Consider the following 21,496-nt stretch of genomic DNA (forward strand, 5'->3'; position numbering starts at 1 on the left):
TACCCAGCCTGGCAAAACCCACTGTCTGAAGGAAGCAAAAGGCATTTTTTCTTCTAAGAAGATGCCTATCCCAGGCTACTGTCTTGGTGAGCAGAGAATGGGCTTTGTTTCAATCCCTACATGCCCCTTGGGTAGGCACCTTTGTAAAGCACACACACTGCCCAGCTGCACGTGTCAACTCTTACAGGTTCATACATGATATGAATGGTCCACATGTGGCTTCTTATACATGCCAGACCAATCAGAGCCCTTCTGTGGAGTTTTTTCCAACTAGACCGCATAGAGTCAGACTCTGTTGGTGAAAGTCAAAAGAAGAATTTCATGAGGTATCAGTGACTGGGATTTCTACCATTTGAAAAAAAAGCTATTGGTAGTAAGAAAGAATGATGCCAACATGCACAAAGAAATAAGAGAAAAAGAGGGCAAGCATTCAACCAGCCCTGAAGTTACTGTTTCCAGAAACACCCGCGACCAGCAGCATCCTGCCCTTATCATGGGTGGGTGGTTTGGTTGTTCAGCCCTCCCTTGGATTCTATGAGTCAATAGACAGCCCTTTTGCTTAACTTCTTTGAGCTGGGTTTGCATCATGGCAGCTTAAGGGTCATGAAAAAAATGCAACAGTACTGCAAAGAGCAGCCATATATCATGGCAGCCGATGCTTCCAAAGGTGGCTCCGTCTTGCAGAGATCAGTCTCTGACCAGCCATGGAGGAGGTAACTACAACCTAGACACAGAGAGGTGTGTGCTTGTTAAATGATTAAGAAGTGACAATTCCCTATTTCTATCTGGATGACCTTATGTAAGTCTTGAGACCTCTGTTTCTACATCTGTAAAAAGGGAATTTTAATAGTTTCTATTTCATAGATTTGTTGACAAGATTAAAGGTAACAACACGTGTAAGTATTTGGGATAGTGCCTGGCACTTGATAAATGTTAGATATGATTGTTGTTCTTTTATTATTTCCAGTGTCAGAATGGTTCTTGACATAGGATATAGGCACTAGTAAGAGTTGCAATGGATAGAAAACCTCATTTTAACCCTAACTCCACAGCTAACATTCTTTGACCTTAGGTAAGGTATTTTTTTGACCCCCAATCTCCTCGTATATAAATGGGAAAAATAATATTTGTTTGCAGGTTAATTGAAAGATAACATGAAATAGTGTGTATGAACAAATTTTATAAACTCTAAACTCTACCCAACTATAAAAGATGAATGATTAGAAAGATGAATCTGTTTGCTTCTTTTCAAAGATGTTAAGATACCAGTATTTTAATAACTAAAAAAGAAGTGAGATTTTGAAAACTAACATTCATATTAGATGTAATAGGTACTATATGTTCTAAAAATAGAAAGTTTTTGCTACATTAGAATCAAATAAAACTATTTTTTTAATGTTTGTTTGTTTATTTATTTAGAGAGGGAGAGAGGGAGCCAGCGAGGAAGGGGCAGAGAGAGAGAGGGAGAGAGAGAATCCCAAGCGGGCTCCACTCCCACTGCCAGAGCCCAAAGCAGAGCCCAACAGAGGGCTTGATCTCAGGACTGTGAGATCATGACCTGACCTGAAATCAAGAGTCAGACACTTAACTGACTGAGCCACCCAGTTACACCTCAATAAAACTATTTTAATTTTTATTTGAAAAAAATGTGTCCTTTAAACATTTGTCCTTTTCTTGAATTTGCCCACATGCAAAAATCTTGCTTTCCCTTCATGAGACACTGTTGGAGAAATTTGAAGATATTCCAAGCTCAGCCTGGGAAAATAGCAATTTTAAAATTACAAGTCAAATTTTGACATGATGTTTAAAACATTAGCCTGCATACAACAAAAGAAGCTTCAAATCATACCATCTGTTTGTTGTTGTTGTTGTTGTTGTTGTTTTATGCACACTGGTATTTGATAAGTGGAGATTTAAAAGATAAAAGTGAATACAATCATCTCTGGACTGTTTCAGTGAAAGAGCAGCCTGACCAAAAAAAAAAAAAAAAAATCTATTGTTTTTATAGCAAGTTTGCAGAAGATGTTCAGCAGAATAAATTCAAGTTAAAGAATAAAATTGTGTGACAAAAAATTTTGAGAATAGACAAGTTGAACACAGCACTACAACATCCCATTTCTCTTTTAATTTAGAACATCACCATCTGTTTCCATCACACACCCCTCCCCTCTTAACCTGAACATTTGCAAGGAAGGAACTATAAGGTGGAAGGGACTAGAGAAAGCCCGGGTTTCTGACTCAGCCATTTTCAAGCATGGTCACAGATCTGCTCAGAGTAGCTCCTTGGTGATGTGGTCCCAAGGTTGCGGCAGACACTATTGACTGCCTTCCAGCAATACTTTCCTTTGCTTCCTTGCTAACAAAATCTCAATTTGTTCCAGTTCTCGATATGCCTAGCCCTGGGGAAAACCTGTGATTGGTCTGTCAACAACTTGCTACTACAGGTGGTGGAAATGACCCAGTTCCGGCCAATGTGCTATAAGAGGAGTCTGCTGGGGAGCTTTGAGACAGTCTCCCATCAGACAAAGGGGGAAAGGCCCATGAGGACAACCCTTCTGTCTTTGAACACTTAGGTGAAGATAAGATGCTTGGAGCTGCTGCAGACCTTTGGGAAGGTATGATGGGAAGACAAGTCCATCAGAGACACTGACTCAGTCGCTTAGCCATGTTGAGCTGCTGACCCACTCCGGAAACTCACATCTCTGGACTTCTTGTTACATGGGTAATTAAATGACTTTATTGGATAAAATGCTGTTAGGTGTTTTGTTACTTGTAAGGAAAATCACCCTAACTGATAATAGGGTCTTCCAAAAAAAAAAAATTTCACCCCCTGCTTTTCCTCCCTTCTGCCCCATAATATCCACACAAATACTAAGCTGTGCATTTAGAAGCAAAGAATGTCAGAATTGAAAGGTACTCTATATCTCCAATTAACATGATAAAGTAAGAAGTTCAGAAGTGATTCCCCTTGTTTAAAGAGTTGAGCCGTGATAGGGCAAATGCCTTAGGGAAAGGAGAAACATACCTAAATCACCTGAACTTTGGTGTGAGTCACAGTTTCAAAATGATTTCCAAGGAGCAGATTTGTCTGTGAACAGAGAATATTAAACACTAGGAAAGTGTGAGGAGATTAAGAAACAGAATCTGGAGACTTCAAGATCAATGTCTTCTTCAATTTTTGTATGGCCAGACCTTAAGAAAGTTTTTCCACATGTGAGATGAAGAATGCATTTTTCCAAGTTGCTTTCCAGAAATATACAATGAGAATTTCCTCCAGAAGGCATGAGGGCTCTGGCCTCACCACACTCGTGGTGTGCTAGACCCCTATCTGGTCCTTAGCAACACAGAGGTTATTAAGTTCATATAACCCTTTGAAAGAGGTTTTAAACAAACAAACAAACAAACAAACAGGTAAAATAAATACTACTAGGGGCATCAGAGACCAGTTTCCAAAGCTGCAAACATTTCTGAACTCGTGCAATCCAATTCTACAATAGTCCTGTAGATGCAACCCGACCAATCTAGTCATCTGAGTTGTTGGCTTATAAGATTTTCCTTGAGAAAAAAAAAAAAAAAAGAGGTTAGAGTGGGAGAGAGCCAAAGCATAAGAGACTCTTAAAAACTGAGAACAAGCTGAGGGTTGATGGGGGGTGGGAGGGAGGGGAGGGTGAGTGATGGGTATTGAGGAGGGCACCTTTTGGGATGAGCACTGGGTGTTGTATGGAAACCAATTTGACAAAAAATTTCATATATTGAAAAAAAATTAAAAAATAAAAAAATGAATAAACAATAAGATTTTCCTTGAAATTTTGACAATTCTTTCTTCCATTTTTTGCCTCAAACTTTTATGAAAACAGAGATTATTTTGATCAGAGAGAATATATTCTTTTAACTTAATTATAAAAACAGTACATGTTTACATGCATGCCTGTCCTCTACAGTGCACATCCCTAGCTCTGTTTAACAAGGTACGCAGATCATAGTAGGCGCTCAGTAAATATGTGTGGCATATGCCTGAAGAAATGCAGAAAACTTACAAAAAGCATAGAAACAGAACTTTAGAGAAACTCCTTATTCTATACATTTATTTGTAGACAGTCAATTCTTGTTCCACAAATATGTGGGGGTTTTTTTCATGTTTTTACTTGTCTTTGAAGAGAGAGAGCATGAGTGAAGGAGGGGGAGAGGGAGGGCAGGGACAGAGGATCAGAAGCAGGCTCTGTGCTGACAGCAGCGAGAGACTGATGTAGGGCTTCAACTCACAAACTGTGAGATCATGACCTGAGCCAGAGCTGGTCACTCAACCGACTGAGCCACCCAGGTGCCCCCACAAACATTTTTTCTCTATATATTTTAAATTGTCTTATTTCTTTTTTCAATAAAGGGGAATCCTATTATAGTTGTTTTCTGAAAATGCTGGGCTTTCTGGAAAATTTCAACTGTACTATCCTCTACTATTATAAGGAACAGAAGGAATGTAAACTGCTCCCACAAGCTTACACATGTGATGGAGACAAATCTAAGTTTTCTGGCTGCCACTATAAGTTTCCCCATTCCACTAGGTAGGTCAGTCAAGACATTTGGTAGAGTTTTATAGTTCAACTAGAACCATTTCAAAAGCTGATGTAACCAGAGTAAGTAAATAATAAATGTTCTCCTTCATTTGCTGTTACATGGGGTAAATGGAAGTCATAGCATATTTACTCTGCTCACTTGAAGAGTGATTTATGCACTGATGTTACCAACCTTGTTTCAGGGGCTGATAGCATTATACATGCAGCTCAGGAAGTAAATGAGGAGCCTGTCATTGAAACTCCCCAAAACTGTCCTCATTAGCAACATGAGTTAGCAAATACGATATTGATGCTGCTGTACCAATTCCAGCTTGGGCACACGCTATTCTAGTACATCATCTCCTGCAGACCCTCTGTGTGGTCAGGGCAGAAACACTAGGAGGAAATCATTTAGAATTTAATTTTAAGATTCTTTGGGCAGACCATTATAAAATTTTATTGCAGCCATCAACAGGGAGCCACAAAGGGATACAACAGGACTTGAGTTCAAATTACGGTCCATTTCTGATCATGTATGCCCACATTACTTGCACAGTGGATTGTCCTTACCCTTGGCAAAATTGTCCTGGAAAAAACAGGAAAATAAGGATAGTTTGTCCTAAGTTCCAGTTTCCCCATCTAGCATTCATTCAACAAATATGTATCCTTTTAGGTGAGGGGGACCCTGCAGACCACAAAGCAGACTGCCTGTGCTCAGGGGTCTTTGTTTGTTAGGCAGATACCATAAACAAATCAATAAGAAATACATAATATGATACTGAATAACCATAAATGCTACAATGAAAAATAAAGGAGGGTGAGGGGATGAGAGTGATATTTCAGATAGGGTGCTCAAGGGGAGAGGTGACTCTGAGCGGGAAAGCAGATAAACTGAGGAAGCAGCTGCCTAGAGGCTAGGTTCCAGGCTAAGGGAACAGCAAGAACAAAGGACCTGAGGCAGGTCCTCAGTTGGCATATAAGAACCAGCAAAGAAGCAGTGTGATAAGCAGAGTGAGCCAGGGGTCAGGTCTGTGAACTAGGTTCAGAGAGATAGCCAGGGACACAATCATGCAGGGCTTGGAGGTCCCAGAGAAAACTCTGGGTTGGTTCTAAACGCCAGTGATGTGACTGAAGGGTTATTGCAAGACAGTGACACGATCCAATGTGCCTTTTAAAAGAATGCTCTGGGTGCAGTTTGGAGACTAGATGGAGGTGTGGGGTGCAAGGAGGAGGAGGAGGCTGAAACTAGAAATAGGAAAACCAGTTAGGGGATTATTACAGAAATCTTCCAGCGACAGGATTTCTGGTTGGGTTAGATATGGAGTGGAAATGAAAGAGAAAAATGCAGAATGACTGGTTAAAAGCCTCACCAACTGAGTAGTACTATCAGTAAAGAAAAAAAAAAAAAACAAGGGGCCAATTTTGAACATAAGCGTGAAACTGTAAGAAAATCCCTCTTGATGGGGATGCGTATTGTAGATGTGCACGCTGGACCCAGCTATTACCAAAAAAAGACATTAAGGGTGGAAAGGCCCGGTTAAGATGATCTCATATGCCCTTATGAGGCCTTATAGTGTGGGGTCCTCAGAGATTTGAGGGGCCGATGCCACATTTGCTATCAGAGATGGCAGAGAGGTGGGGGACACAGGTACCCACCATCGTACAACAGCACAGCACCCAGAAAAGGAGATTGTTGTGAAGGAAGACAAAGTGACTGTCAGGCATTCTAGTAACCCCAGAACATCTAGATCAGTTACGTAGTCTGGGAGACCGGAAAGGAAGGCAAACCAGAGAACATCGCACGCTGGCTTCTACCTTATTCGTACTGAACACTGTGTGCTTTTCGCATCCTACTGTTGATGCCCTACTGCGGCTACTGAAACCATTGCTGTGGTTAGAGGCCCTGACCGAGGAGATGTTCTTGGATAACTCACGGTGAAACATTAACTTCAGCAAGGATGGACAGAAGGGCACCCCTAGAAATAGGTCCTCAGGGATGTGCTCAAGTTAAAATGAGGGGATGTTGTAGGAGGAGCAAAGAAACCATGAACTGAAGATGAGGAATGTGTGGACCTTGATAAAGAGAGATTGGCTGCTGGTTTGGAGGGGCCAAAAGGAGGGATTGTACAAGCTGAACAGGTCAGTCTTTGTCTGAAGCTGTGTCAGTGGGAAAAAAAATTGCTGCAAAGTTAAGGCTAAGAAAAGATCTGCAATCGAGATTGATGTAGATGATGATACGACTGCCCCGAAATAGAGGCTTTGGGGGATGTTGAGGTAACTATGGCCCAAGATATATCATCAGCAGAATTGGGGGTAGGATCAGAAATACAGTAAACTGTTTCCAAGAATACTTTTGCAATTCTTCAATCTGTAAAGGCTAGAGAAGAATGAAATATACCTGATCCCAAATATAGTATCTGTAGATCCCATGTTGTATACGAAATTGCCTGTCCCAGCTACCTATAACAGATATGACCAGGAGACGTTCAAAGGAAAAGAAGAAATGGAAGTCTTCCAAAATGATGTTATGGTACCCACCAGGGAAGGCCACTGAAATCTGTAACAGAGGATGATGCATCTGCCCATAAGACCCAGACTCCTGAACGCAGCCAGTTCTGAGACCGGTTTCTCAAATCAGGCTTCCACCAAATGAGACAAAAGAATCTTTAGCACCCGTGATCATAAATTAAGCACCTACTACCTCTTTAAACACCATGCTTAATGCAAAAGACCTTCTACAGTCTCTGAATTTGTCACATCAGGTGAAAAGGAAAACAAGGCTGCCAATGAGGAAATGAAACTATGATTCCGAGTAGAAAAGAGCAGATGCAGCCAGAGGGCTGAGTTCCTTATAGAGTAGCAGTTCACTTAAGTGAACCCTTAAGCAGCCGGCCCCTTAAGCACATGCCTCAAGAGTTGGGGGCACTAGGTTGTACCATTTGTCATACAGGGTCCTGTCTGGAAGTCCAAAGATTGGCCATGGCTTTTGCCTGACGGATCACCAGTTGAAATATTTGTCAAATTTAAAGAATTTTGTCTCAACTATGATGAAATTTGTCTAGATCTAAATGTCCAGCAATAGAATGAAACAGTGTTAGAACTCAGTTATCACAGTGGCACCTGGATGGCTCAGCCGGTTAAGCATCTGACTTCATCTCAGGTCATGAACTCGTGGTTCATGAGTTCAAGCTCCACGTCTGGCTCTGTGCTAACAGCTCAGAGCCTGGAACCTGCTTTGGATTTTGTGTCTCCCTCTGTCTCTGTTCCTCCCCCGTTTGCACTCTGTCTCTCTCCCTCTCAAAAATAAATAAAGATTTTTTAAAAAACTTAAAAAAAAGAACTCAGTTATCACAAAATTTCTTTGGATAGATCAGTTTTCTTAGAGTTCTAAGAAACATTGATAGCTACATGGTAAAACATACAGCTCACTTGAGATTCTGAATTTTCTCCTGTTTCTGGAATTTGGATCAAGACACATGGATATATCTTGACCTAAAGGCTGAGTGAGGCTCAAGCTTTATGAATTTACCAAAACTTACAAATGAAGGTCACAGATCGATCTTTTAACAAGACCTTATTTAATGCTTTGAGGAGAACCCCGATTAATATACTTATGTTCTGTGGTTTTTATCTTTTCCTGTGGTGTCCTCCCAACTCCTGCATTTCTTCTCTATTTCTTCATCTGCCAGAAGGCCCTCCTCTCCCTCCCACTCCTGTGTTCAGGGAGCAACGTATAGCAGAACCCCCTGCCACGCTTCCAGCTATGTGATGCTACTGCTAATCGAAGTGCAGGTGGAAAAACAAGATATTATTTGTTATTTCTCATTGTAAGTTTTGTAATTACCACGACTGCTGTTTAGAACACGTTGGAATTACCACTAGTCTGAAGCCCAACCTCTGAATGATGTGTGTCTAATCACAGAATGGAGTGGCAGTGTTGTAAATGTCACCCCACTCTACTGCTCTGATATATGCCCTCATTAAAGTTGAGGAGAAGAAATTTAAATACCAGGGTTGAGCTCCTGAGCAATCATGCCATTTCTGTTGATCACCTAATGAAAATTTATGGCATTTAACAGCGAAGAGATAAGTTTACATGGGGATGCCAGCTTCCACAGCCGTGCTAACCCCATTTCCAGAAAAGGCCTTCCACCACACTTGCCCTTACAGTGTGTTTTAAGATTCTCCTAATTTCAGAAAGCACTGTAGAACCGAGGAGAGGTTGGGCACTTTAGTTCTGCAATTTTATTACCAATGATACACATAAAATTTAGATACTGGTAAGCATCATGAGAACCCTGAAAGTTGAAACGTAGAGGCCAAAGTAAAGACAAACTTTGCTTGATCTGTTTTAGACTATGCCTATACTATTTTTCTAGGGTCCCACAGATGTGATGTTTAATAACAACTATTAAAAAAAGCAAATATGGAGTATAAATATGAGCATAGAAACAGCCACACAGTGAAAAACCATTAACACCTTAAAAAGAAGCAGAGAGAGACATGTATCATATATTTTAAGTGGGTGAGAATTATGTCATCCCCAGAATCCAATTTGTGAGAGGAAATAAATATTCCCAGGAAGCCACAGCAACTCTTTCTGGTGGGGTGATTGTGGACTGCAACAGCACCCACTGCCTGTGCTGTGCATCACTTGGCCTTTCTGGTTTGGCGTGGGCCCGTGGGACAGGGGGTGCAGGTGGCTGACGCCACGCTGCTCTTGTTTATGCTCTTTGTTCAATAGACTGGGTCTGTGGTCTCCTTCTTGGCTGAATCTGTAGAAGTGTGGCAAGCCAACCTGGTAGTGTTATAAGTGGCCGCGCTGCCCCTTAGTGACTGTTTGCTTCAAGGAAAGCCTGACCAACAATAGATGAAGAAAAGGAGAATGTTCAGGGCGCCTGGGTGGCTCAGTCACTTGAGCATCTGACTCTTGATTTCGTCTCTGGTCGTGATCTCACAGTTTGTTGAGTTCAAGCCCTGAGTTCGGGTCTTCACTGAGTGCAGAGCCTGCTTGGGATTCTCTTTCTCTCCCTCTCTCTCTGCCCCTCCTATTCTGTCTTTCTCTCTCTTTCAAAAGAAAGAAAAGAAAAGAAAAGAAAAGAAAAGAAAAGAAAAGAAAAGAAAGGAAAGAAAAGTTTATTTTCCTCCACTGGACATAGGCAACTGCCATGTTAAGTCAGCAACATGTCTGTGCAAAAATTCTTCAGTCTTCTTGGCCAAAGGATGGCTGCTGTGGTTCTAGGCATCACATCTGATTTCAAGGCAGGTTGAAGCAGTGAAAGAAGATCAACTATCTGCCTGGTTTTATTTTTTCAGGAAAGCAAAGCTTTCTCAAAACCTGCCCTCCCCCCTTTCCTCTGTGTATTATTGACCCTAACAGGGTCACACCACCCTGGGCTTAAGGGAGACCAGATATCCAGTTTTGAAAGAAAAGAACTAGATTGGTATGATTGGTCCAGACTAGACCAGATTAGTCACAATACACTCCTGAGCTGTCTCCCTGCCTCTCTGCACTGGACAGGAGTTTGACTGGGGAGACACAAAGGGAGGATAGTTTGGGTGGACAAGAGTTGTGCCTGCCACTTGAACTAATGTAGTGAGTCCTAGCTTCCCAGCTCCCAAAGACCAGTCAGTAGCTGACCCCATTCTTCCCTTGCTTGCATGTCAATTGTATTTCATACTTGAACTGGCAAATGAAGAGATGATTGGGGGTATTACAAAAACAACTTCCAGTTCTGCAGAAACCGTAAGACTAACCTAAAAGAAAAAACTATTAGAGTTGTCACAGTCAAGAACTTAAGATAAACCAGTTTCTGAAATCCTTCTCTTTTCTTTATTCTAGAGGTGAAATACCAGACTTAACATCAAATGTTTAGAAGAGAATGACATTAGGTGGACATCTAGAGTCTGAAGCCACCACAAACTTAACTTTGCAGAAAATCAAACATAATAAGTTTCCTTCAAGTAAGAGTGCTATATCCCCTCTTAAGAAATAGTTGGGATTATTACTTGTATTTTGGCAAATTGGTACAAGGAAAGGCAACCCATCTGGTCTGGAGGGGAAAGAGTTTTCCAAATGCTAACATTGGACCTACTCCCTCAGGAGCTAGGGTACAGGTATATAAGCCTTGCATTCTCTTTCACCTGTCAAACCCCTACAGATCCCTCAAGACCCTGCTTACCAATAACTTTCTTTACAAAATCTTTCATAGAATTCTCAAAGCTAGCCAAACCATCTGTAGTCTTACAGCCCTTTGCCATATTTCTGATTTAACTCTTACCACTGACACGCTGGAATTATTTACTTAGCCCTGACTCACCAACTAGGTTAGGAACTTATCCAGGGGAGTAGTTTTCTTCCAAACACTTCGGACAAATTGGGAAGCACAGTAGTAAGTTCTCAGTATATTTTTACTGAATAAAATTACAAACTTGAATAATTAACAACCTACGACACTGAAGCCCCATATCTTCATTGAAACTCTCAAGAAACTAAAAATGCATTCATGGTCTCCAAAAAGAGATTAGCAAAGTAAAAAGCAAATGCAAACCAAGAAAAATATTTGCAACTCCTATCATGTAAAAATGGTTTATTTTTCTAACATTAAAAACTCCTAAAAAAATTGAGATGAAAAAGATAAACAAGACAAAACATAACCAGGCAAGGACATGGACAGACAGATCACGTAAAAAGAAGTATAAAGGAAACCTTAGGGGAGCTTGGGGGGCCCAGTCGGTCGAGCATCCAACTCTTGATTTGGGCTCAGGTCATGATGTCACTGTTCACGTCGTGAGATGGAGCCCACAAGGAGAATCCCTGCATGGGATTCTCTCTCTCCCTCTCTCTCTGCCCCTCCCCTGCTCCCAACATGAGCACCTGCACGTGCACCCTCTCTCGCTCTCTCAAAATAAATAAATTTTAAAAAAATAATAAAGGAAACCTTAAACCAATGGAAAGATGTTCAATCTTATTCATAACTTTTTAAATGCTAATGAAAACTATACTGGGATGCCATCCTCACCCATCATACTGGCAAACATTCAGAAATTCAACAATACCCTCTCTGTTAGTAAAGCTGTAGGGAAATAGGCATTTCTGGTAGAATGCAAATGGCACGGTCCCTAGAAGGGCCATGTGGTGGTAACTATGCAACATTAGAAATGTTTCCTCACTCTAACGCAGATCTCATACTTCTGGAAACTGATCTTACAGAAGTGCCTGCACAGCTACAAGGTGGCATGTGCACAAGTGCTATGTTGTGGTATTGACTGTAAGAGCATAAGAAGAGAAGCAGCCCGTTTCCATAAATGGAGGATTGGTGACGTCCACCATGGAATGTCTCACAACAGAATCCATACAGCTGGGAAAGAGTGAGGTTCCCTTCTCTGTTGTGCTAGAGGAAGGCATCCAGGACAGATGGTGGAGTGGAAAGGCAAAATTCACAATAGTGAACACACTGGGATGCCTGTGGTGTCATAAAAGGGAGGGTAAATTTATTTTTGTTTATTTTTTTAAATGTTTACTTTTGAGACAGAAAGAGAGAGTGCGTGTGCACATGAATGGGGGAGGGGCACAGAAAATGAGAGAGAGAGAGAGAGAATCCCAAGCAGGTTCAGTTCTGCACTATCAGCACAGAGCCCAACGAGGGGCTTGATCATACAAGCTGTGAGATCATGACCAGAGCTGAAATCAAGAGTCAGACACTCAACCGAGTGAGCCACTTAGGCACCCTGTTTTATTTTTGTTTATAATTGCATAAAGTACTGAAGGTGTATACTTCGAGGGGAGGGAGGAGATCAGAGAACAGGGCGGGTAGAGTGGAAGCAGAACTTCTCATCGCATGCCATTCTCATTTTTAAAACCTGTGAATTATTACTTATTCCAAAAATTAAGTCAGAATTTTAAAATCTTACATTTTGCACACAGGTTTTGGAGCCAGATTCTATGTCTTTTTATCTCTGCCTCACCTGTTACTACATCAGTGAATTTGGGTAAGCTTCTTAACCTCTCTGAAGAAGATTTTGAGGAGTTGATAAATGCAAAGAAACAAAGCCTAAAACAGAGTAAGTTTTGTGTAAGTTTTGGCTATTATTAATACTGTATTTAATAATAATAATGTTGAAGAACTCTGGGTAATGCTTTTGCGATAAGATTTCTGGAATCTTCCTAATATTCCCGTGTGACAATGGAGTACTACGTGGCAATGAGAAAGAATGAAATCTGGCCCTTTGTAGCAACGTGGATGGAACTGGAGAGTGTGATGCTAAGTGAAATAAGCCATACAGAGAAAGACAGATACCATATGTTTTCACTCTTATGTGGATCCTGAGAAACTTAACAGAAACCCATGGGGGAGGGGAAGGAAAAAAAAAAGAGGTTAGAGTGGGAGAGAGCCAAAGCATAAGAGACTCTTAAAAACTGAGAACAAACTGACGGCTGATGGGGGATGGGAGGGAGGGGAGGGTGGGTGATGGGTATTGAAGAGGGCATCTTTTGGGATGAGCACTGGGTGTGGTATGGAAACCAATTTGACAATTAATTTCATATAATAAAAAAAAAATACTCCCGTGTGATAGGTATACTCTGTTTCTCTTTTCAAAGATTAATAGAATGAATGCCAGGAGAAATAAAGTGATTAATCCAAGAGGGCACTGAGTCAGAGCCAAGTACCAATGCAGGAGCTGACACCTGGGTACTGCCATCTCGTTCCACATCACACATACGGGAACACTATGAGACCAGTGCATTGATTTCTATTCCTTTCTACCAAGTCAGAGAATATAATACATCTGATTTTAAGGTATTAGGAATGTGCAAACCGTTTCAAGATGAGCAAGACATCTGCAAAACACAGCCCCTGAAAGTAACTGCTACAATTCTTGATGAAATCTTCCTACTAATTTTCTAGTTGCCCAGAAAACAGGGGTTACCATGAGGCTGGGAGTTTCTAAGGAGAAACTTTAACTACAGGCAACAGGTTCAGCTGTAATGCTTGTGTTTACAGTGCTGAACATGCCCACCCTCTGATTGTCTATTTTTAAAAATAAGAATTGCTAATGCCAAAATGATAGAATTAGCTGGGCACTGTCAGATCATTTGCCAGTCCCCTTTGGATGGCTCAGTTTGCCTTCTTCTGTGGAAAATGAATACGTACATGACATTTTGCTATTTGAATTATCAGATATATCAGATAACACCGATTCAAAACAGTACAAAGAAACATTTCAAGTTTTCTTTCTAATCAAAAAAACGAAGCCTAACACATGGTGAAGAAATTGTGCCCCCTGCTGATTTAATTTGATATCAATGTCATCAGCTTACAAAAAATTTTTTTTAAACCTCCAGGACTGCAGGAGAATGCTTGTGTCTTCAAGGTCAGTAACTTTAGTGTCCTCTCGGATTCTAAGGCAGCCTCTGCCAGCAATTAAGAGCTCTTTGCTTGATATCGACCTTGGAGAAAAAGGAATCAAAGGAGGAATACTTCCTTTTGTGAGCCATATAAGAACCTTCTCAGTATTCCTCATACCTTTGTCGCCTCTGAATGGGAGAAGCAGGCAAGACAAAAAGCTTAGGGAGACGTGTGGGCTGATGGTGAGCACAGCCCCTTGTGATTACTTTCACTTTTATTAGGACACAAAGGATGCTAGAACTCCGTTCCAACTATCAGGAGAAATAAAAATGCTCCTTGTGATTGATTGAGTTTATTCAGTCTGAGAATACTATTATTGCCATGAATGGCAATCATGGTCATACATTCAAGGCGACTGGAAGTCATTTTTTTAATTTGATATGAAGGACCTCTTCAGATTCTAAATGTGTCCTCTGAAAGGGCTCCAGCCCTGGACAAAATAGTGAACTATAAACGTAGCAACTGCAGCCCAACCCTCTCCTCTTCTGGGATCCTCATATTTGTCTTGATGTCTTGGGCCCTTCCTTGCCTATTACCTTTCAGCCTGAACTTTTGATCTATTTCCTTTTCTGGTCTGGTACTAATTTCCAAAAGTGGCCAAGCAATCCTTCAGGAAGTTTTCATTGACAGAGCTTATACTCTTCTCTGCAATGAACGGAATGTTTATGGCCTCCCCAAATCCATAGGATGAAGCCCTAACCCCACTGCTATGGTATTTGGAGGTGAGGCCTTTGGAAGTTTAATTAGGTTTAGATAAGATCATGAGAAGGGAGATCACATGATGTGATTGACGCCTTTACAAGGGCACATGGAGAACAGAAAGCTTTCCCTCCACCATTTTAGGACACAGTAGGGTGGCCTTCTGCAAATCAGGGAGAAGGTCCTCACCAAGAACCCAACCATTCTGCCACTCTGATCTTGGATTTCCAGCCTCCTGAACTGTGAGAAATAATTGACAAGGGTTGCCCCCCCCCCCCCCCCCCCCCGTCCCGCCCCTGGGTACTATTTTGTTATGGCGGCCTTAGCTAAGACATTCTCTCAAAGAAACACATCTTTAGGAGAAAGTCCTGAACTTAGAAAGGACTTCAATGGCGCATCCACCCTTGGAGAAGACAATGGAGGAGGTGTTTGGAGTAGAGGGCAGCTCCTCATGCCTCTCCCAGCAGAGGCCATGGGCCACATCACTGCTTTTCTGCAACTGTGAAGAAAGCAACATTTTCCAGTCCAAAGGATGTAAAATTTTGTTCTAGATTCAAGTAACAGGTAAGTAGGAAAAATTGTCTCCCTCCCCCCGCCCCCATCCCTTAGAAGGACTTTCAGTCTTCCCAGGGTCCCTTTGTTCTTTAATTACAGTTGCCAGATTTAGCGAAGAAAAAGTACAGGACATTCAGTTAAATCTCCATTTAAGACAATAATTTATCATTTACATTTATTGTTTATCTGAAATTCAAATTTAACTGGAGTCCAGCATTTCATGTGGCGACCCGTCTTTGATGTCACTGCTTTGTTTTCCAGGGCATTCTAAATCCCCCCTGAGCTACTACTAAGCCAGAAGGGGAAGGAGGCCCAGGTCACAGCCGCCTCTGTGTCGGGCGCTGGCTCCCTCTAGCGGCCGTCAGGGACCTCTCACCCGCCGAGGAGGTGCCCTCTGAGCAGCGGCTACCGGGTGCCGGGGCCTGGGAGAAGAAGCTCAGACACCACACCCTCAGGGGCGTTCTCCAAGCAGTGGGGAAAGCGCCCGACGAGTTCAAAGCGGGCTAAACTTAGATCCATTACACACCGCCCCCCACCACCCGGGCTACAGGAAAGTAGCCCTGTTCCCATTAGCAAAAATGGAGTTTCTTTTGTTTCCATTCAAAGTACAATAGAAAAATCTCTCTAGAACAACCTAAGCTGTTGGTTAATGTCTAACCCAGCGCTGCACTCCATCACTAATGACCGACTGATAGCTGTCACTGCGTCCTGAAGGGAAGTCTAAGCCCTTCTCCCCACTGACCCCAAACGCTTTATCAGGAGTATTTATGGAGACAGCAAGCTCCAAGAAGGTGGAGACAACCGGTCTTCTGTAATGTGCCTAACACCCAGTAAATATGTTTCGTTGAAATGTTTCACATTGTAGCACACTAGTGGATTTAAATTAAAAGTAAAGAAGAAACCCATTCTTATTCTCAGATAATGACTACTTCATGAGGAGAGGGGGTGGTAGCTGAAGTACTTAACTCTCAGCAATGACTGTGGAATTGGGTCTCGGAATTCCACTTCCGCTCCCGCTCTTACCATAGTGGACTTACCTCACTTACCATTGGCTGAAGTGAGGGGTTGAGAAAGAAGTGTGAGATTGTTTTACAGTACACGACTCACAATGTAAGTGAAACGTCTATGATAGTGGAATGGAGCCTGAGCATGGGTTCTAGAATCCAGAGGTGACTCCCAGATTCACATTTTGAGTTCCTTGAAGGACAGACAGTTCCTTCAGTAGAGGTGTTCCATGGTTGCTTGTTGAATGAATGAATGAATGAATGAACGAAACTATCACAGCTGTCTCCACACCAGAATTTACCTATTATGAAGCATACTCACTGAGATTATTGGGATTAAGGCAAGGCAAGTAGAGACTTTAATGACCAACTTTGGTGTTAGGAGCTATGCCCCCCCTTCCCCCCATCAGTGGCAGTACTAAGGATGATTAGGGGCAAGGGTGGACTTTAGTCTCCCTCAGTCTCCCTCAAGCACAGAGGGCGAGAATCTAAGCAAAAGCAAACATCTTGCTTTGCATTTTCAAGGCAAATTGCCAAGAAGTTGCCCCTTTTAACCAGATTGTCTCTTAATACCTACTACACAGATATGCTGGCCCTCCATCCCCTTGTACACCTGTCTTAGCCCTGATCTGTCATCTCACACGCTAGGGTGGTAGGTATTTGCACAGGAAATTGAGACATCAGGTACTCACCCATTTTTAAATTACTCATAAGGAAGGAAATAATAATATGCATCTAATGTGTGGCAGGTACCATCTCTTGTTAACCTATGTGATCTTCATGGTGTGTTAGCACAGGCTGCTACAACAAAACATCATGGACTGGTGGCTTAAACAGTGGACATTTATTTCTCATAGTTCTGGAAGCTGGAAGTCTGAGGTCAGGGTGCCATCATGGTTGGGTCCTTGGTGAGGGTCTTTCTCCTGGACCAGGAGAGAGAACGAGCTTAGTCACCTGGTTAGGCTTATGATTAGAACCAGAAAAGAACAGTTTTAAGTCCTTTAACTAAATGTCCCCCTCTTTCCTCTTACCACTTTTTGTTTTTCCAAATAACTTAATTCTTGGGCTACTCAATGGCTCCCTCCTTGGCTATTTGCACTGTTCATACTCTTAGATAATTACCATTTCCTTCTTTAAGTCATCACCCACAGTACATACATTTCATTATCATTATCTTATCTTGGTGTAAGAAACACACCTAAACATACCTATGGACTTCCCTTTGAAGATAATATCATAACAGTAATAATTTGTCTCTCTTTTAATTGAATAAGTTACTTAGAAAATGATTTCTATACCTTATTTCTACTTGTTTCCTTGTAAAACCTCTGTCTACATTGCTGACATGTCACCTGCTCAAATATCTAAGATTAAATCTACTGGGTGGGCAGGCAAGTAGTTGATATATGATTAACAGGCAATTCTCTTTCAGGAAACTCAAGGTTGTGTAAGTACACCTGATTCATACCTCTGCAACTGCAGTGTGTAATAATAGAGCAACAACAAAGAGCGGCGATGATGCCAGCCCACCCATGGCAACTGGTTCTCTAGCTCCATAAGCCAACAGGGAAATTATGGCCTGGTGAAACAAACAGCTCCCAAAATCATTCCAGAAATTCCAGGGGGTGATGGGATTTTTCTTCTCATGCTTGCAGTGAAGAGACTATGTTGTTTGATGCTTTTCTTCACATTTGTTCCATTGTTTCTATAGTTGCTTATAAGGCTCTTCACTCTCATTCAATTCGATCGCTGCTCAACAAAGATTTCTTAAGCCTCTTTCACATGCTAGACACTGAGCTCAGAGCTGGGAATGCAGCCATAGGTATCATCAAGTGGACACAGACACTTGTCTCTTCTGTTACATTCTTCTATTCACTTAATCAGGTTCATCTATCTTTAAATATTTTTTAATATTTATTTTTTTAAGTTCATTTATTTTGAGACAGAGGGAGAGAGAGAGAGAGAGAGAGAGAATCTCAAGCAGGTTCTGCACTGTCAGCACGGAGCCTGACACGGGGCTCGAACTCACAAACTGCGAGATCATCACCTGAGCCGAAATCAAGAGTCAAACACTTAACAGACTGGGCCACCCAGGCGCCCCTATCTCTAGATATTTTGATAATGAGTCAAACTATAAGAGTATGAGGCTAAAATCATGGGCGCTAGTCAGAGAGACTTGAATATGAGACTAAACCTCGTCATTGCTACCTGTGTGTTCACGGACATGCATGTACTACTGAGCCTTCATATTCCCATTTGCAAAACAGAGATCACATCAGTGCCTTCTCCCCAGGGTAGGTGTGAGGACTAGATGAGACACTACTTATAAAAGTACTTGTTCCAGTGCTTTAAATTACGCAAGCACATAATAAAAGGAAGCTCTTATCACTTCATAATATGATTTTCCCAGGCATGTATACACAGACTCGACTGGTTTTCTGCCAGAAGGTGAGGGCCTCCTGGAACCATAAGCTGGACTAAGCTTAAGAAAAGATTTCAATAAGGGATGAAAATGATGTGTGACTCATTTCATAAATGGCCTGTGGTTGAATAGTGAACCAGGGGAATGTTCAAGTTCAGATTTCTCCTGGCAAGTGAAATTAATAGAACAAGAACTAGAGCTGTGGTCTAGAGTTCCCTCCATCCAGCATGACGTTTCCTCAGATTTATTCCAGAGAAAACAAATCCTGGGAGAGGCTGTCAAGCACTGGTTCTCTGGTCAAACACCTTTGGAAAATGCTATATAACATATATTGTGCCTTGTATATTGGGAAGGCACATTAGTGTTTTAAAGATTCAAATACTAGCAGAAAAAAACTTTAAGGTTTCTATCATTTTCCAAATTCATATCTGTATAGAATTCTTTTTTTAAAATAGCATCAATTAACATCTCAAGAAACATACTTTGGGAAATGTTGCTAAAAGAAGCTGAAATGAATTTACCTCACAGTCATCAAGCGATGAAAAAGATGTATAGTTGGGAAACAGGGAAATTCTTTTTCTGACCTCGACCCTTACCGGTAGCATAATCTTGATTTCTCCACATATCAAATGAAATGATAACACATCCTCCTCAGATAGCCATAGATAGAAGATTCATTATGAAAATGCATGTAAGGGAGGAATAGAAGTTGCCAAATAAAAGTTAATATTGTTACAGTGTGCATGCTATCTTTTACCAGAATAAATGCCAGGAAGCATTTCTTAGGGGTGAAGCTTTTTGACAGTAGATGGCTGGGAGGAGGTTGGCGTGTGTTCAGGACATAGCTATTAACTAAAGCATCAGGTAAGTGTCAGAAAGGAGTAGGAATTGATCAGGGGAAGGTGGACAAAAGAAGGAAGATAATTCAGTGCTGGCATGCTGAGACCACCGGCAGAAATGATGAAAAAAAAAAAACAACCCAGAGTGGTAGAGGGGCAAAGTTAGACTTTTTTATAGAGTGCCAGTTTTGAGGCCAACAAACCACCGAGTTTCATCTCTCTGATCTTAGAAAAGTGATCAGAGCTTGAAAAACTGGGGAATCTTTAGCACATTATTTTTTTTTATTAAAACAATTTTAATGTTTATTTTTGAGAAAGAGAGAGAGAGAGAGAGAGAGAGAACACGAGCAGGGGAGGGGCAGAGAGAGAGACACACACACAGAATCTGAACAGGCTTCAGGCTCTGAGCTGTCAGCACAGAGCTCAACTCAGGGCTTGAACCCATGAACCGCGAGATCATGACCTGAGCGGAAGTTGGACACTGAACCAACTGAGCCAACTGGGTGCCCCTAGCACATTCTTAAACACATTAAAATTATTATTTCATTTTAGCACATGAATGTTTTAAGAAAATGATCATGTCTTATTCAGCTCTTTATCTTCTGTGTTCAACCTAGTGTCTGGTCCAGGGTAGGAGCTTTGAAATGTTTGGAAAATAAGTGAACAAATTAATATGCTACAAACCTAAAGAAGTAGATTCGATATCAAATGGCTAGAATAGGGTAAAATAGCAAATGGATAAAGAAAACGATAGTTGAAACAATGGAATTAGGAAGATCAACAGCTAAAGGTGTGTTAAGAGAGAGGAGACCAAGGACGAAATCAAGAACTACCCACCAGAGAAAACAGAGGGAGTCCGAGAGGTGACAGACAAACGAGTGTTTTCTAATATGACAGAAAAGTGGGCAGTCAGTGACATCTAATGGTCTGGGACGTCAAATAGGATACAAATTCACTCTTTCAGTCATGCTTTGGGAAGAGCAACAATACAATAACCCCAAACCCTGACATCTGGGATATGGTGATGCAGCCTGGGTAGAAGTCTCTCTACATACACACATTTTTAGAATGTGAACATATCATGAGCTCACTGATAGGTGGAAAACAGAGATTTAACTTTTTTTGTTGTTGTTTCTCACACAGGTTAATTCTTTTTTAAACTTTTAACTATGGAAAATTTTAAACATGCAAAAGTAGAGAAAGAAGTATAATGAACTCCCAGACGCCCAGCGTCCAGTTTGAAGCCCTATCAACTTTATCAACTTTGTTGTCTACACCTCCACCCACTCTCAGACACACATACTGGATTACTGCAAAGTGAGCACCGAACACCATATTCCAATCATAAATACTTTGAGATTGAAAGGTATAAGGGCAGGAAGTGAAAAAAAAAAACAGAAATTTGGTGTGGTAGGCCTCCTTCTGGAGTAGATGAACACAACAAGCAAAAACCCAATAGCAAGGAGGAACTTCCCCTTCCTCTCCCAGAGCACGTGGCTGTAACCAGCAGGAAGCCATCATAGTGGGGCTTATCTCTGAATGAGAAAATAGAGAAAAACTACTAGACTTACTAAAGGAGAGAATGCCTTTGGATGAAGTTGAAATGCCTTTCTTCTAGGTGGATTTACTCAAGAAAAAAGACAAGTTAGAACATTTCTAATTTGAGACAAAATTGTATCTATGAAATTAAGGTGAACAATCTTGAAGATTGTTGAAAAAAATCTTGATTTTGTAAAAACAATCTGAAATCAGAAAAGTTTGGAACTTAAACTAAGAAACATTTAATGATTTGTATGGAAAGATGTAGAATGTTTGTGGATCAGATGATTCATTATTGTTAAGGTGTCAATTGACAGTTTCATAAATTTGATCTATAGAGTCAACACAATCCCAATGAAAACCATAGCAGGATTGTTCATAGTAACTGATTCTAAAGTTTATATGGGCAAATCAAAGGACCTAGAATAGCCAAGAGAATTTTGAAAAAGAACAGAGTTGGAGGTTTATACTACCT

At 41.2% G+C, this 21,496-nt stretch overlaps 1 pseudogene; it reads left to right on the forward strand.

Annotated features, from left to right (window-relative positions):
- The first annotated feature begins 394 nt into the window (after positions 1-394).
- Positions 395-15,724, forward strand: LOC125166461 (parafibromin-like; annotated as a pseudogene).
- Positions 15,725-21,496: the final 5,772 nt, after the last annotated feature.

This window comes from Prionailurus viverrinus, chromosome B2, assembly GCF_022837055.1.
Source record: "Prionailurus viverrinus isolate Anna chromosome B2, UM_Priviv_1.0, whole genome shotgun sequence".
NCBI lineage: Eukaryota > Metazoa > Chordata > Mammalia > Carnivora > Felidae > Prionailurus > Prionailurus viverrinus.